Source organism: Ranitomeya imitator, chromosome 3 (assembly GCF_032444005.1).
Source record: "Ranitomeya imitator isolate aRanImi1 chromosome 3, aRanImi1.pri, whole genome shotgun sequence".
NCBI classification, from domain to species: domain Eukaryota; kingdom Metazoa; phylum Chordata; class Amphibia; order Anura; family Dendrobatidae; genus Ranitomeya; species Ranitomeya imitator.
Genome location: NC_091284.1, coordinates 209542249 through 209559159, shown reverse-complemented (window position 1 = coordinate 209559159; position 16911 = coordinate 209542249). Strand labels below are relative to the sequence as shown.

Below are 16911 nucleotides of genomic sequence, written 5' to 3'. Positions count from 1 at the left end.
AGGACCGAACTTGGGGAACACTGTTCTAAAGCAACCCCATGAGTAAGATCTGGAAGGGTTGAAACGTTGGGTTCTAATCAGATTGTGTTACTAGGAACTCTATTGCGTGTGGCTTTTTGGACATATATTTTTTTTAAATAAATTTTGATGAACACGTTTGCAACTTACCAAAGAGATTGTGCGGTGAATGATATGATAATTCTTATTTCTGGGACTGTAACAGTCCGTTCCACCTGCACCTCATGTTTCAGACCTGAGTGCACACCATTTTCTCTTATACAGGCATTTGAACAGCTCCACAGGCTATAATGGATACAAAGATAACAACAAAACACCCAAATGTTGATAATCATGCACAACTCAAAATATCACATTGAGCAACGATAGAAGAACTAGAGTATATGTGCTGTTTAAAAAGATTTTTTTCTTTTATTTTAATAGAATGAATTAAAACACAAATTTCATTTAAATATTCTCAAAGGCTGCAATGCCAATTATAGTGAATGGGAGAACTACAAAATATACAACACATGGTTACCATATAAAATTGAAGTGTGTCTGATTAATACCAAGTGGAACCATGCCACTGTTTTTTAAAGTGCATAATAAGATGCTGCACTAAGGCATGCATAAGAAGGTCAGTAAAAAATACCAATAGACACTTACATTGGTGGTGACTATGTAATGTAGATACTCCACATATATAACTTTTTTATTTTAATTATTTTTTTTAACAGGGATATGGTGCACACACTGCTAAATACTGCGTGGGCAGTGTTATATACCTACGTGTCTGGGCAATATACTACGTGACTGGGCAATATACTACGTCGCTGGGCAATATACTACATCGCTGGGCAATATACTATGTGGCTGGGCAATATACTACATGTATGGGAAATATACTACGTCGCTGGGCAATATACTACGTGACTGGCCAATATACTGCATGATTGGGCAATATACTACGTCGCTGGGCAATATACTACGTGACTGGGCAATACACTACGTCGCTGGGCAATATACTACGTGACTGGGCAATACACTACGTCGCTGGGCAATATACTACGTGGCTCTGTGCTGAATACTATGTGGCTGGGCAATATACTATGTGGCTGGCCATTCAAGAATATTCCACATCTTTGCTTTAATAAACTTCTGGATTGCTTTGGCTTTATTTTTTGGGTCATTGTCCATCTGTAGTATGAAACCAATCAGTTTGGCTGCATTTGGCTGGATCTGAGCACACAGTATGGCTCTGAATACCTCAGAATTCATTCGGCTGCTTCTGTCCTGTGTCACATCATCAATAAACACTAGTGACCCAGTGCCACTGGCAGCCACGCATGCCCAAGCCATCACACTGCCTCTGCCATGTTTTACAGATGATGTGGTATGCTTTGGATCATGAGCTGTACCACGCCTTCGCCATACTTTTTCTCTTTCCATCATTCTGGTAGAGGTTGATCTTGGTTTCATCTGTCCAAAGAATGTTCTTCCAGAACTGTGCTGGCTTTTTTAGAGTTTTTTAGCAATGTCCAGTCTAGACTTTTTATTCTTGATGCTTATGAGTGGCTTGCACCGTGCAGTGAACCCTCTGTATTTACTTTCATGCAGTCTTCTCTTTATGGTAGATTTGGATATTGATACGCCTACCTCCTGGAGAGTGTTGGTCACTTGGTTGGCTGTTGTGAAGGGGTTTCTCTTCACCATGGAGATTATTCTGCGATCATCCACCACTGTTGTCTTCCGTGGGCGCCCAGGTCTTTTTGCATTGATGAGTTCACCAGTGCTTTCTTTCTTTCTCAGGATGTACCAAACTGTAGATTTTGCTACTCCTAATATTGTAGCAATTTCTCGGATGTTTTTTTTTTCTGTTTTCGCAGCTTAAGGATGTCTTGTTTCACCTGCATGGAGAGCTCCTTTGACCACATGTTTACTTCACAGCCAAACCTTCCAAATGCAAGCACCACACCTCAAATCAACTCCAGGCCTTTTATCTGCTTAATTGAGAATGACATAACGAAGGGATTGCCCACACCAGTCCATGAAATAGCCTTGGAGTCAATTGTCCAATTACTTTTGGTCCCTTTAAAAACAGGGTGGCACATGTTAGGCTACGTTCACACTAGCGTTATGCTAGTGTGCGTCGGGTTAGCGTCGGGCGACGCACGCGTCATGCGCCCCTATACTTAACATGGGGGACGCATGCGTTTTTGTTAGTTGCGTTGTGCGACGCATACGTCTTTTTTGCCGCAAGCGTCGGACCAAGAAAACGCAACAAGTTGCATTTTTCTTGCGTCCGATTTTTGGCAAAAACGACGCATGCGTCGCAAAACGCAGCGTTTTTGCTTGCGTTTTGCCGTGTTTTTGCGTGCGTTGTGCGTTGCATCGCCGACGCAGCGGCGCACAACGCTAGTGTGAACGTAGCCTTAAGGAGCTGAAACTCCTAAACGCTTCATCCAATTTTATTGTGGATACCCTCAAATGAAAGCTGAAAGTCTGAACTTCAACTGCACCTGAATTGTCTTGTTTAAAATTCATTGTGGTAATGTCTATAACCAAAATTAGAAAAATAATGTCTCTGTCCAAATATATATGGACCTAACTGTATGTGTGTGTGTGTATATATATATATATATGTGTGAGTGAGCCCCTGGATTGTCTTTTGTCACTTCTTTCAGCGTTTTTACCTTGTTTTTCGTCTATTGGCTTGAATGGGTGTTGAAAAAACAATGCAAAAACGCAGGTATCATTATTTGCTGCTTTTTTTTCTGCAGAAAAGGCAGGACATGGATAAAAAGACACAAGTCGGTCCAAAAAACGCACCATAAAACCGCACTAAAACCTGAGTTTTTGCCGCAGCTTCTTTCTGCCAAGAAATTAGGTTTTGCTGCAGAAAAAAAGCAGCAAAAGCGCCCAGTGTGAACATACCCTAAAGAATGATCAGAGAATGCAGGGCCAAATTCTAACTGCCCTATTTTGACCAGAGGGCATGTTTTACTTTGCTCAGGAGGATGATTGTGTACACCAATATTGAGTCCTTTATTGCTAGTGCGATTACTTACTGTCTAATCTTTCACTTTATTAGATTGAAGCTTAAAGGGGCTATCATTCTATTAACGACCAAAACTATTTTTCATGCTGCCTAAAATGTCCTAATCCTTGGTGTTGCATCGTCCTATGTAAAAGGGACTCACAACCCACAACTATGTTCAGTGCGCATAAGCTGCCAATCTAGTATCAGTCGCTAAGTGGCAATTGTTTACATTGTTCTGGCTGTGTAAACAGGAGTTCAAATGACAGCCTATTGGTAAAACTTTAACCATTGATAGTGGTATTGTGCTGCTGGTTGGTTAGTGTTCACAGACTTTTGGAACTGCGGTCACTTCTGAATTTTAGAGGTGAGTGGGGCAGATGACATAATCTCTACTGATGCAGATCTGTACTTGTATAAGTGGAGCCTGTGACACCATTTCTAATCGCCTCTCTGTGCAGAAGTGAGCGGAGGAGGATGATTTCTGATCCTGAGAAAAGTGATTTCCATCCTGTTATCCAGTTGGAAATGAGTTGCTTCTAACATTTAGTATATGGGGGGACTTATTGTTTTCAAAATTTGGAGGTACACTTCAGGATTAATTACAATCTAACACAGAGGTGTCAAACTGCATTCCTCGAGGGCCGCAAACAGGTCATGTTTTCAGGATTTCCTTGTATTGCACAAGGTGCTGGAATCATGCTGTGCAGGTGATTAAATTATCACCTGTGCAATACAAGGAAATCCTGAAAACATGACCTGTTTGCGGCCCTCGAGGAATGCAGTTTGACACCTCTGATCTAACATCCCCTTTAATATAAGGTTTCCTTTTTAGCAAGGCTATAAGAAAATCCAAGACATTTTACAACTTTTAATGAACTCTTGCATATATACAAAAATTTAATTTATACAATGTTTCATTGTGGTACTTGGTGTTATCAATTAAAAATTCATATTCCCAGGCAATCTTTGTGCAGTGTCCTCACCTACTTGTATTGGGCAGGCCTCAATGTTTAAGGGATTCTCCCTGATCCTCAGATTTTTATGTCTGTGCTTCAGATCATGGTTTTCTACAGCAATAGTCACTTTTATAGGGATTACAAAGTAAACTACTGTAAATGTTTAGCTGTGATAGATTAGTGTCCAGTTAAACATGGACTTTACTCTGTTCATAAATGTCATGGTTTGTTTTACTTCTGGGTGTGAAGAACAGAAAGCCACAGCTTATTCTATAGGTATCTGCATTTCACATATTAACACTATGACACTCGTTATTGTTATTAGGGCTTGGCGACTCTCCCTGTAAAAAAAAAAAAATCTTATTTTTATTATGAACCAATTAAGATTTTCATCTAGACTACTATTTTTGCTAATAAAGAGCGACATACTAATGTCCAATTTCATTAATGGGAACTTACAGTGGCATGTAAGTGACTCTAGGCTCCAGTCACTAGGCATTAAGGACACTGCTCTCTCCTGGTTCTCCTCCTATCTTTCTGACCGCTGATTCAGTGTTCTGTTCTCTGGCTCCACTTCATCTCCTCTCCCTCTCACGGTCAGGGTACCTCAGGGCTCAGTCTTTGGCCCCCTTCTCTTCTCCCTCTACACAGCCCCAATTGGACAGACCATCAGCAGATGTGGCTTTCAGTACCATCTTTATGCCGATGACACACAACTATACACGTCATCCCTTGACCTTACTCCCGCTGTACTACAGAACGCCACTGACTGTCTGTCTGCAGTCTCCAACATCATGTCTGCTCTCTATCTGAAACTCAACCTCTCCAAAACTGAACTTCTTCTGCTCCCACCATCTACTAACCTTCCTAAACGTGACATTTCCCTCTCCGTGGGTGGCACCATAATAACACCCCGGCAGCAGGCGCACTGTCTGGGTGTTATGTTTGACTCTGATCTCTCCTTCACCTCCCATATACAATCTCTTGCCCGCTCATGCCGCTTACACCTAAAGAACATCTCTAGAATCCGCCATTTTCTCACCATGGAAACAACAAAAACCCTCACTGTTGCCCTGATACACCCCCACCTGGACTACTGTAACGCTCTATTAATTGACCTCCCCCTCACTCGACTTTCCCCTCTTGAGTCTATCCTTAAAGGGAACCTGCCGGAAAGGTCAGAGGCCCGGCACCTGCGCACTGCAGTACTTTGTCTGCCCTCAACAGGGAAGAGCAAAGTGTGCCGGAGCCGTGGCTGAAGATCAGAAGAGGACGTCTTGTAATGAAGATGGGAGGCGTCGCAGCGGACCGGAGACACCCATCTGACCGGACCAGCAGCAGGACCCCCCCTGGGTGAGTATAATCTAACGTCTTTTTCTCCTCTTTCAGGTAACATCGGGGGCTTATCTACAGCATTACAGAATGCTGTAGATAAGCCCCTGATGCCGGTGGGCTTACCTCACCCGCGATTTTCGGGGTGACAGGTTCCCTTTAATGCAGCAGCCAGGGTCATCTACCTGGCTAATCGGTATTCAGATGCAGCTGCTCTTCGCCAGTCATTACACTGGCTGCCCATTCATTACAGGATACAATTCAAAGTACTTGTTCTCACCCACAAAGCTCTCCACAGTGCGGCACCCCCTTACATCTCCTCCCTTATTTCTGTCTATCGGCCTAACCGACCGCTGCGCTCTGCAAATGACTGTCGACTAACCTCTGTGCTAATCCGTACCTCCCACTCCCATCTCCAAGACATCTCCCGCGCTGCACCAATCCTCTGGAATGCTATGCCACAAGATATTAGGACCATTCACAACTTGCATAGTTTTAGGCGCGCCCTCAAAACATTTGTTCAGAGCGGCCTATCACATTCCCTAATAAGTCATTTTATGCGTTAGGGCGTGTGTGTAGCCCAATTCACTATCTCCATCTATCCCCCCACCCCCTGAAGATGGCTGGACCCTCATTGTAAATACATCATTGTAAATAAGCTCCTGTACTTTGTATCTCCCCCACCTCATTGTAGATTGTAAGCTCTCACAAGCAGGGTCGTTTTATTTTGCTTTAATTATTGTATTGTTAACGTTATTACTTATGACTGTTGTGTTTGAAACTGTTAATCTGTAAAGCACTGCGGAATATGTTGGCGCTATATAAAGAGTATTATTATTATGTAAGGGTTCGGGCACCCCTAGTCAAAATTACTGTTATTGTGAATAGTTAAGCAAGTTTAAGATTAAACAATCTCTAAAAGGCCTCAAGTTAAAGATGACACATTTCTTTGTATATTATAGGCAAAAAAAATTGCAAAAAGGAAAATGGGCCAAAGCAAAAGTTTGGGCACCCAGCATAGTTAGTACCTAGTAGCACCGCCTTTTGCAAATATCACAAGTTGTAAATGCTTTTTGTAGCCAGCCAAGAGTCTTTCAAAATTCTTGTGTGAGGGATTGTCATTCAATCTTTCTTGGAAAATTCTTCCAGGTCTGTGAGATTCCTGGGTCATTTTGCATGCATTGTAAAACCTTCATCTTGCACCTTATGAGTTCGTCTATTGTGTATTTTGACGTGAGTTTAGGATCATTATCCATTGTAGAAGACATTCTCTTTTCAACTTCAGCTTTTATACAGATGGTGTTATGTTTGCATAAAAAAAGTTGAAATTTCATTGAATCCATTCTTCCCTCTACCCATGAAATGTTCCCTGTGCTATTGGCTGCAACACAACTCCAAAGCTTGATTGATCCTCCCCCATGCTGAATGGTTGGTGAAATGTTCTTTTCCTTAAATTCTGTGCCCTTTTTTCTCCACATATACCTTTAATCATTGTGGCCAAAGAGTTCTATTTCAACCTCATCAGTCCATAGGACTTGCTTCAAAATACATCAGCCTTGTTTAGATGTTCTTTTGCATACTTCTGACACTGAATTTTCTGTTGAGGACACGGAAGGTTTTCTTCTGATGACTCCTTCATTAAGGCCATATTTGTACAGGTGTCTCTGAACAGTAGAACAAAGTACCACAACTCCAGAGTCAACTAAATCTTTCTGAAGATCTTTTACAGTCAAGCTGACTTGCCTCTCCAGCAGTCCTACAGGCAGATCTCACTGAAATGTTTCAGACCTTATCTTGACCTCCACTATTCGTGTTAACTGCCATTTCTTAATTACATTTAAAACTGAGGAAAAGGCAAGTTGTAAACGCCTTGCTATCTTTTTAATAGTGTTCTTCTGCTTTGTGGGCCTCCTCCATTTTTGTTTTCAGAGTACTAGGCAGCTGCTTAACCCCTTAGTCCCATATGACGTACTATCCCGTCGAGGTGACCTGGGACTTAATTCCCAGGGACGGGATAGTACATCATAGGCTATTGGGCGTGCTCCCAGGGGGAGCGCGGCAGATTGTCGCTGGGTGTCAGCTGATTATTACAGCTGACATCCGGCACTATGTGCCAGGAGCGGTCACGGACCGCTCCTGGCACATTAACCCCCGGAACACTGCGATCAAATGTGATTGCAGCGTTCCGGGCATAGGGAAGCATCGCGCAGGGAGGGGGCTCCCTGCGTGCTTCCCTGAGACTCTCCGAACAACGCGATGTGATCGCATTGTTCAGAGGGTCTCCTACGTCCTCCTCCCTCCAGGCCCGGATCCAAAATGGCCACGAGGCTCCTGGGTCCTGCAGGGAGGTGGCTTGCAAGCGCCTGCTCAGAGCAGGAGCCAGCAAGCCTCCCTGCACTGCCTGTCAGATCGCTGATCTGACACAGTGCATTGCAAAGTGTCAGATCAGCGATGCCCCCCCTGGGGAAATGTTCTAAAGTAAAAATATATATATTTACATGTGTAAAAAAAATTTTTTTAAAAAAATACTAAATAAAAAAAAAAAATTGTTTTAATAAATACATTTCTTTATCTAAATAAAAAAAATCAATAAAAGTACACATATTTAGTATCGCTGCGTCCATAACGACCTGACCTATAAAACTGTCCCGCTAGTTAACGCCTTCAGTGAACACCGTAAAAATAACAAAAAACCTAGGCAAAAAACAACTCTTTATTATCATACCACCAAACAACAAAAAGTGGAATAACACGCGATCAAAAAGACGGATATAAATAACCATGGTACCGCTGAACACGTCCTCTTTTCTCGCAAAAAACGAGCCACCATACATCATCATCAGCAAAAAAATAAAAAAGTTATGGTCCTCAGAATAAAGCGATGCAAAAATAATTATTTTTTATGTAAAATAGTTTTTATCATATAAAAGCGCCAAAACATTAAAAAAAAAGATGTAAATAAGGTATTGCTGTAATTGTACTAACCAGAGGAATAAAACTACTTTATCAATTTTACCAAATGTGGAACGGTACAAAGGCCCCCGCCCCCAAAAAAAGAAATTCATGAATAGCTGTTTTTTGGTTATTCTGCCTCACAAAAATCGGAATAAAAAGCAATAAAAAAAGTCACGTTCCTGAAAATGATACCAATAAAAACGTCAACTCGTCCCGTAAAAAACAAGATGTCACATGACTCTGTGTACCAAAATATGGAAAAATTATAGCTCTCAAAATGTGGAGACGCAAAAACTATTTTTTGCAATAAAAAGTGTCTTTTAGTATGTGACAGCTGCCAATCATAAAATTCCGCTAAAAAACCCTCTACAAAAGTAAATTAAACCCCCTTCATCACCCCCTTAGTTAGGGGAAAAATAATAAAATTAAAAAAATGTATTTCCATTTTCCCATTAGGGTTAGGGCTAAGGTTAGGGTTGGGGCTAAAGTTACGGTTTGGATTAGGGTTAGTGCTGTGGTTAGGGTTATGGTTGGGAATAGGGTTAGGGGTGTGTTGGGGTTAGGGCGGTGGTTGGGATTAGGGTTAGGGGCATGTTCAGGTTAGGGGTGTGGTTAGGGTTGGGATTAGGGTTAGGGGTGTGTTTGGGTTAGGGTCTCAATTCCAGCGAATTCTGCATTGAAAAAGTAAAACAGTGCTCCTTCCCTTCCGAGCTCTCCCGTGCGCCTAAACAGGGGTTTACCCCAACATATGGGGAATCAGCATACTCAGGACAAATAGGACAACAACTTTTGGGGTCCAATTTCTCCTGTTGCCCTTGGGAAAATACAAAACTGGGGGCTAAAAAATAATTTTTGTCAAAAAAAAAAAAAAAAGGATTTTTATTTTCACGGCTCTTCGTTATAAACTGTAGTGAAACACTTGGAGGGTCAAAGTTCTCACAAAACATCTAGATAAGTTCCTTAGGGGGTCTACTTTCCAAAATGGTGTCACTTGTGGGGGTTTCAATGTTTAGGCACATCAGGGGCTCTCCAAATGCGACATGGTGTCGTATCTCAATTCCAGTCAATTTTGCATTGAAAAGTCAAACGGCACTCCTTCCCTTCTGAGCTCTGCCATGCGCCGAAATAGTGGTTTACCCCCACATATGGGGTATCGGCGTACTCAGGACAAATTGTACAACAACTTTTGGAGTCCAATTTCTCCTGTTACCCTTGGTAAAATAAAATAAATTGGAGCTGAAGTAAATATTTTGTGAAAAAAATGTTAAATGTTCATTTTTTTTAAACATTCCAAAAATTTCCTGTGAAATACCTGAAGAGTTAATAAACTTCTTGACTGTGGTTTTGAGCACCTTGAGGGGTCCAGTTTTTAGAATGGTGTCACACTTGGGTATTTTCTATCATATAGACCCCTCAAAGACTTCAAATGTGATATGGTCCCTAAAAAAAATGGTGTTGTAAAAATGAGAAATTGCTGGTCAACTTTTAACCCAAAGGGTATGTTCACACGTTCAGGATTTCCATCCTTTTTTTTTCCTGACTGTTTTTTAAAAAACTGCAGCTCTTGGCAGAAAACGCAGGTCCTTTTTTTGGTCCTTTTTTGGTCCGTTTTTGATGCGTTTTTTGATGCGTTTTTTGATGCGTTTTTTTGATGCAGTTTTCTAGCCAGAGTCTGTGTGTTTTCTAGGAATTTTTTTAGGGTTAAAATGGCTGAAAATACCCTAACCCTACCCCTACCCCTAACCCTAACCCTACCCCTAACCCTACCCCTAACCCTACCCCTAACCCTAACCCTACCCCTAACCCTAACCCTACCCCTAACCCTAACCCTACCCCTAACCCTACCCCTACCCCTATTCTAACCTTAGTGAAAAAAAAAAAAAAAATTCTTTATTTTTTTTATTGTCCCTACCTATGGGGGTGACAAAGTGGGGGGGGTGTCATTTACTATTTTTTTATTTTGATCACTGAGATAGGTTATATCTCAGTGATCAAAATGCACTTTGGAACGAATCTGCCGGCCGGCAGATTCGGCGGGCGCACTGCGCATGCGCCCGCCATTTTGCAAGATGGCGGCGCCCAGGGAGAAGACGGCCGGACGGACACCGGGACGCCGGGTGAGTATAAGGGGGGGAGATTAGGGCACGGGGGGGGCATCAGAGCACTGGGGGGGGGCATCGGAGCACTGGGGGGGGCATCGGAGCACGGGGGGGGCGGGATCGGAACACGGGGGGGGCAGCCACACTCCGCCCACGCACTTCCGCCCGCTCCCCGCACTTCCTGCTGCAGCGGTTCTGCACATCAAACCGCAGTAAAACCCGCAGATATATTTTTGATCTGCGGGTTTTACTGCGGTTTGGACCTCACAATGGAGGTCTATGGGTGCAGAACCGCTGCGGCTCCGGAAAAAGAATTGACATGCTCCTTCTTTTTTCCGGGAGCTATTCAGCGCGTCTTTTTTTTTACAATTTCCGGACCATGTGCACAGTGTGTCCTGTTTTCCATAGGGTACAGTGTACTGTACCCTGCATGGAAAACAGCTGCGGAACCGCAGCGGCAAAACCGCCGCGGTTCCGCGGTAAAAAACGCACTGTGTGAACATGGCCTTTTAACTCCCTAACAAAAAAAATTTTGGTTCCAAAATTGTGCTGATGTAAAGTAGACATGTGGGAAATGTTACTTATTAAGTATTTTGTTTGACATATCTCTGTGATTTAAGGGCATAAAAATTCAAAGTTGTAAAATTGCTAAGTTTTTGCCAAATTTCCATTTTTTTCACAAATAAACGCAGGTAATTGCAAATAAATTTTACCACTATCCTGAAGTACAATATATCATGAGAAAACAATGTCAGAATCACCGAGATCTGTTGAAGTGTTCCAGAGTTATAACCTCATAAAGGGACAGTGGTCAGAATTGTAAAAAATTGGCCCGGTCATTAACGTGCAAACCACCCTTGGGGGTTAAGGGGCTAAAAGAACCCATGGCTGCTGTTTTTGGCACAAAGTTAGAGAAGGCTAGGTTTTTATTATTTTATTTTTTTGCCATTTTACCTTACTCTATATGGTAAGAAGAATGGTTTCATGCAAAACAACAACCTGCCCTGCAATAATAAAACAAGCCATCATACGTCAGTACAAAAATAAAAACGTTATGGCTATTTAAAAAAGTATAAGAAAAAAAATTAAAGCGAAAAAAGGGAAAATTGGCTGAGGATTAATAGAAACTCAACTGTAGTACATGAGAATGGCCACAAGATAGTGTGTAGAGCCAAGTTGCTCTAGCTCCACACATTGCTCACATCCGACTGCACACAATTGATCTGTGGAAGTGCCTGGTGTCATCATTCTCCAAGTAGTGAACAACTTCTTTACATATTAACTTGTTTTTTTTAATACATAAAAACACAGATATGTTATAGTAGTATAAATCAACTAGAAAAGCTTTTTTACTTCTGAGTTGGATCCCACGCTGTCATTTATTTAATAGTTTTGCTACTAAAATGACTTAGAACAACAAATACAAAAGCAGCTTGAACAACATTCCTAAATAATCTGTACCCCCTAACTGTAAATAATCTGTAATCTATAAAGCCAAACCAAATAGAACACTCTAAATATTCTACAGCCCATGAGTTGTGTCTGTACAGCCCTTATATCATAGGCAATATGTCGTCCGATGGACACTCCTAATAACAATATATATCCAGAACAACAATTGGAGTACTCAGTCCAAAAATTTGTAAAAACATGTACAATGCTTTATTACATCAATTATTAATACAATGATGACAAAAATTCACATATACAGGGTAAGGGTAGTCACAGGTGTACCGGCAGGTAATATCAAACCATAAAGTGCATAGTGCCCATAGTTTCACTGGGAAGCTTTCCCCAAACACATATACCAGCTAACATCAGGGGTTCTTGCAAAGTTGCGGCATACTAATATGTAGCAGAGTTAAAGTACTCATTTGGGGAGCTTACCCATAATGTAATAAGGAGCCGGACCCGTGTCACGCCGCCACCGACGCGCGTTTCGCTGCTCTTTCTCAAGTGCGGACCGAGGTCACCGCAGTTCAGCCCAGCTAGGAATGCAGCTTCAGTGACGTGTGATAACCTCGATGTCACCGCTAGTCACTTATGCTGCACAGCTCATTCTCCCAGCAGTTCTGAGGTTAAAAACTGTTTATCCCTACACTATTATGTAGTCCAAAAAAGAGGTGAAACATTTTTCTATATTCAATTACTCATCCATATACTATTACATGCTCTGTGGCACGTTTCGGTGTTATAGAACAGTCCAAAAAGAAGCGTTGAATTACTCACCCATAGAGTATTGCATGCTTTGTGGTAGATTTTGGTGTTGTATAACACTCCAAAAAAGTGTTGAAAATGTTTCCTGCATTCAATTACTCATCCATAGAGTATTAATAATAATAATCTTTATTTATATAGCGCCAACATATTCCGCAGCGCTTTACAGTTTAACAGCTTCAAACACAACAGTCATAAGTAACAATGTTAACAATACAATAATTAAAGCAACACAAGACGACCCTGCTCGTGAGAGCTTACAATCTACAATGAGGTGGGGAAATACAAAGTCCAGGCGGGAGTGGATCAGGGGGGCGACAGTGAAGGTTTTTGTTGTTTCTATGGAGAGAAAAGGGCGGATTCTAGAGATGTTCTTTAGGTGTAAGCGGCATGAGCGGGCAAGAGATTGTATATGGGATGTGAAGGAGAGATCGGAGTCAAACATAACACCCAGACAGCGCGCCTGCTGCTGGGGTGTTATTATGGTGCCACCCACGGAGAGGGAAACGTCAGGTTTAGGGAGGTTAGTAGATGGTGGGAGCAGAAGAAGTTCAGTTTTGTAGAGGTTGAGTTTCAGATAGAGAGCGGACATGATGTCAGAGACTGTGGACAGACAGTCAGTAGTGTTCTATAGTACAGCAGGAGTAAGGCCAGGGGATGACGTATATAGTTGTGTGTCGTCAGCATAAAGATGGTACTGAAAGCCAAATCTGCTGCTGGTCTGTCCAATTGGGGCCGTGTAGAGGGTGAAGAGAAGGGGGCCAAGGACTGAGCCCTGGGGTACCCCGACAGTGAGGGGGAGAGGAGATGAAGTGGAGCCAGAGAACGAACACTGAAGGAGTGGTCAGAAAGATAGGAGGAGAACCAGGAGAGAGCAGTGTCCTTAATGCCAAGTGACTGGAGCCTAGAGAGTAAGAGAGGGTGGTCAACAGTGTCAAAAGCTGCAGAAAGACCGAGAAGAATGAGCAGAGAGTGGTCACCGTTACATTTTGCTGTCAGAAGGTCGTTGGTCACTTTGATGAGTGCAGTTTCTGTCGAGTGTAGGGGGCGGAAGCCGGACTGTGAAGGGTCTAGGAGGGAGTGAACGGAGAGGTAACGGGTAAGACGGGAGTAGACTAGGCACTCTAAGAGTTTAGAGATGAAGGGGAGATTGGAGACCGGTCTGTATTTGTTTGTGCAGGATGGGTCGAGGGTGGGTTTCTTTAGTAACGGAGTAATGATAGAGTGTTTGAAGGAGGAGGGGAAAATGCCAGAGGAGAGGGAGAGATTAAAGATTGTGGTTAGGTGAGTAGTGACGACTGGAGAGAGAGACTGGAGGAGATGAGAGGGAATGGGGTTGGTAAAGCATGTAGTCGGATGAGAAGAAGAGAGGAGCCTGGAGACTTCTTCTTCTGTGATGGGATCAAATGCGGAGAGTGAGCCAGGGGAGATGCAGGGAGGGATGGGAGTCACTGAACTTGGTGTCTGGGAGTGGATTTCCTGACGGATATTGTCTATTTTCTCTATAAAGTGGGAGGCCAGGTCATCAGCACAAATGTCTGTGATAGGGGCTTGAGCTTTTGGCCTGAGGAGGGAGTGAAAGGTGTCAAAAAGATTCTTGGGGTTGTTGGATAGTGAGGAGATCAGAGTGGTGAAGTAGGTCTGTTTGGAAATATGAAGGGCAGAGTTATAGGTTTTTAACATAAATTTAAAGTGTATGAAGTCTTCTGGTGTGCGAGTTTTCCTCCATAAGCGTTCAGCACTCCTAAAGCATTGCTGGAGAAATCGGGTTTGTGATGTGAGCCAGGGCTGTTTTACTCTGTGTTTGGAGGTTCTGAGGGTGAGGGGAGCTGCTTGGTCAAGGGTGCTTCTAAGAGTGTCATTGTAGTAATGTACCGCCAGATCAGGACAGGAAATAGAGGAGATTGGGGACAGTGATGAGTGTAAGGAGTCTGAAAGTGTATGAGGGTTAATGGCTTGTAGATTTCTGACTGAATGGTAGGTAGAAGGGTGCTTGGGTGAGCGAGGATTTGTGAGCATGAAGGAAAGAATGTTGTGGTCAGAGAGGAAAAGCGGTGAGTTATTTAGGTAGGAGATTGAACACAGCCAGACAAAGACCAGGTCAAGGGTGTTACCATCCTTGTGTATCTCAGAGGTTGAGAGCTGTGAGAGGCCGAGCGAAGTGGTTAGTGATAGAAGCTGGGATTCAGACGTAGAAGTGGGGTTGTTTATGGGGATGTTGAAGTCTCCCAGGATAAGGGTTGAGAGTTCTGAGGACATGAAGTGCGGCAACCAGGCAGAGAAATGGTCCAGGAAGTGGGTGGGTGAGCCTGGGGGCCGGTATATGACCGCTATTCTGAGGGAGAGGGGACAGAAGAGCCTGATGGTGTGGATCTCAAAAGAAGGGAATGGGAGTGATGGAACTGGGGGGATGACCTGGAAGGTGCATTGTGGGGAGAGGAGTATGCCAACTCCACCACCAGGTCTGTTTGTGGGTCTCGGGGAATGGGAACATTGAAGGCCACCATGGGAAATGGCAGCAGGGGAGACAGTGTCAGAATCCTGGATCCAGGTTTCAGTGAGGGCCAATAGATTTAGAGAGTTGTTCAGAAAGTAGTTGTGCAGGAAAGGATGCTTGTTACATACAGACCGTGGATTCCAAAACTCTGTAGGCAACAAAGATGGCAGAATCATGTGAGACTCCCGAGCGAGTGACTGAAGGAATATCGGAGCCAGAGTAAGTTGGGTCACTTACAGCCCAGGTCCCTGGGAATAAGGCTCCAGGAAGCAGGTGGATGCAGTCCCCCTCAGCCTCCTGAGAAAGGAGAAGAAGTAGACACCTGAAGAGGATTAAATTATTATCCTTCTTTTAATTTTTTCCTGGCTTTGTACTTTCTGCAAAATGTTTATGAGTGTAGGAGTACATTAACTGCACTTTCAATATATTAACCCCTTTCTGCCAGCTGACGGAATAGTACGTTAGCTGGCAGTATCCCCAGTTTGAGGTGTGCTCCGGCGTTGAGCCCACCTCAAAGCCGCGACATGTCAGCTGTTTTGAACAGCTGACGTGTGCCCCCAATAGGCGCCAGAGGAACCGCGATCCGCTCGCGCCTATTAACTAGTTAAATGCCGCTGTCAAACGCTGTCAAGCACTTCCGGCCACTGAGCCTGAAATATGCGCACCGCTGACCCCCATCAGGTGATTGGGGGTCATCGGTGCATTGCCATCACAACCACAGGTCTCCTCGAGACCTCTATGGTTGTTGATGATGGATAGCTACGAGCGCCACCCTGTGGTCGGCGCTCATAGCAATGCTGTAATTCTGTGCATCACCTCTATGTAGCAGAGGCCTCCCATGGAGGCTTTTGAAGCATGCCAAAAGTTAAAAAAAGTGTTTAAAAACATAAAAAAAACATAAAAGTTCAAATCACCTCCCTTTCGCCCTACTCAAAATAAAGCAATAAAAAAAATCAAACCTACACATATTTGATATTGCCACGTTCAGAATTGCCCGATCTATCAATAAAAAAACCTGATAGCTAAACGGCATAGCAAGAAAAAAAATCAAACTGCCAGAATTACGTTTTTTGGTCACCACAACATTTCATTAAAATGCAATAACGGGCGATCAAAAGAACGTATCTGCACAAAAGTGGTATCATTAAAAAGTCAGCTAAGCACACAAAAAATAAGCCCTCACCCCTCACAGATCAAGAAAAATGGAGATATTACGGGTAACGGAAAATTGCACAATTTTGATTTTTTTTAGCAAATTTTGGAAAAAATATTTACCACTTAGATAAAAGAGAACCTTGACATGTTTTGTGTCTATGAACTTGTAATGACCTGGAGAATTATAAAGGCCGGTCAGTTTTAGCATTTAGTGAACCTAGAAAAAAAGCCACACAAAAAACTAGTGTGGGATTGCACTTTTTTTTTTAAATTTCACCGCACTTGGAATTTCTTTCCCATTTTCGAGTACACGACATGGTAAAACCAATGGTGTCGATTAAAAGTACAACTCGTCCCACAAGAAAACAAGTCCTCACATGGCCATATAGATGGAAAAATAAAAAAGTTATGGCTCTGGAAAGAAGGGGAGTGAAAAACAAAAAAACGAAAAAAGCTTTGGGGGTTAAGGGGTTAATGTTCAAAAAACAAATTCTGCATTCATCATCCATACACTTTAATATGGCTTGTGTAAAATTACGGTGGGTTAAAATTTTAAAAACTGCTTGACTTGGTAGAGTTCACAAAATATTTTTGTTCCAAAAATGACTATTATCATATATACTGCAGAATCTGCTTTGTGTGACATTTCGTTGGTTTGAA

General features: G+C 42.8%; 1 protein-coding gene across 1 annotated transcript in view; it reads left to right on the top strand.

Moving 5' to 3' along the window:
* The first annotated feature begins 3373 nt into the window (after nucleotides 1-3373).
* The window catches only part of PHTF1 (putative homeodomain transcription factor 1), a 322067-nt gene continuing 308529 nt past the window's right edge, over nucleotides 3374-16911 (top strand). The window contains exon 1 of the mRNA XM_069761762.1: nucleotides 3374-3404. The gene's annotated coding sequence lies outside the window, so the exon portion shown is untranslated. The remainder of the gene's footprint in view (nucleotides 3405-16911) is intronic.